Below are 1244 nucleotides of genomic sequence, written 5' to 3' on the forward strand. Positions count from 1 at the left end.
TTTAATATAATAATACAGTCAAAAACTATTGTAGATACCGTATTAAACCATGTAATTTTTACGCAGTCAAAAGTTAATATTATTGTTTTGAAGAATGTAGAACTTGATACTATCTTTATGATATTTACTGAAATTCTTACTGGGGTTAGTACTAAAACGATCGATTTTCATCATTCCATGTATAGATTATAAGTTTTTCTATAAAGAGTATTAAAAATATCGAATTAGAATAAGAAAATTATAAAAAATATCAATTGTTCAATAAAGTTTATTAAATCTAAAATCTATTTTTTTATAACAAATATTTCTCAAAATTTCTAAGACCTGCTTTGTAAGTTATTTATGTGCATTATTTTAAAATAGAGCACATCTCTCAGCCCTCCGCCTACTAAACCGTAGCACACAAATTCTACGAACTGCTACGACGCGGCTTCTATCGTAACCGGAGACAACGGCTACGGCTCGTGAGTAGAAATAATCGCGGTGCATTGAACCCCCGTAGCCGGCCAATAGGCTGCCGGCTGCCATCGAGCTCAGGTTGCATCGGAAACTCGTAAATTCCCCCTGAATTCATAATGCACAATGCATTCTGAATAGAATTATTAATGCAGCGATGCAATGGACATTCGAATAATATATTGTTAAATTAATCCCGACAATTGCTACGGGGTACGTGCTGTTATTTTAGTTCAATCATTTGCTGTTTATGAGTGAAATCAATTAGATTTATATAAATAGAGATTAATTTATTGAATTGATTGTCCATTATAAATGCAATTATTATTGCATTCAAATCAGTCGCCTATTTAGAATAATATATTTAAAATAAATCTCATGGAATCATATAAATCTTTATTTACGTATTTTTAAAAATATTTGTTGGGCGTACAAATAATATGTTATCATATATGAGTAGTATTTTATACTACGAGTGAAACGAATATCAATTATATTGAATTTGACTCTACACTCTATTTTTGCACTAACTTCATTTCGTAAAGTTATAATTACGAAAGTTTGAAAGCGTGATTTGCTTCATCATCGGCGGAAAAAAATAACAGCACAAAAATGTGTTGCAAACGGTGTGAAGCTTTGTGACAAAAATTGCTTAATAATGTGTTATGTTTCATAATTAAAATTTTTATTGTAATCAATATATTTTTTAACCACTGTAAAAAAAGTCCATCCAGTTATGATTTTTTTAATCAATATTTGAAAGTAGAGGACAAATGTTGTCAGAAGAT

This window comes from Ctenocephalides felis, unplaced genomic scaffold (genome assembly GCF_003426905.1).
Source record: "Ctenocephalides felis isolate EL2017-DRISC unplaced genomic scaffold, ASM342690v1 CF-g0.4_SCAFFOLD_01170, whole genome shotgun sequence".
In the NCBI taxonomy this organism is placed as follows: domain Eukaryota; kingdom Metazoa; phylum Arthropoda; class Insecta; order Siphonaptera; family Pulicidae; genus Ctenocephalides; species Ctenocephalides felis.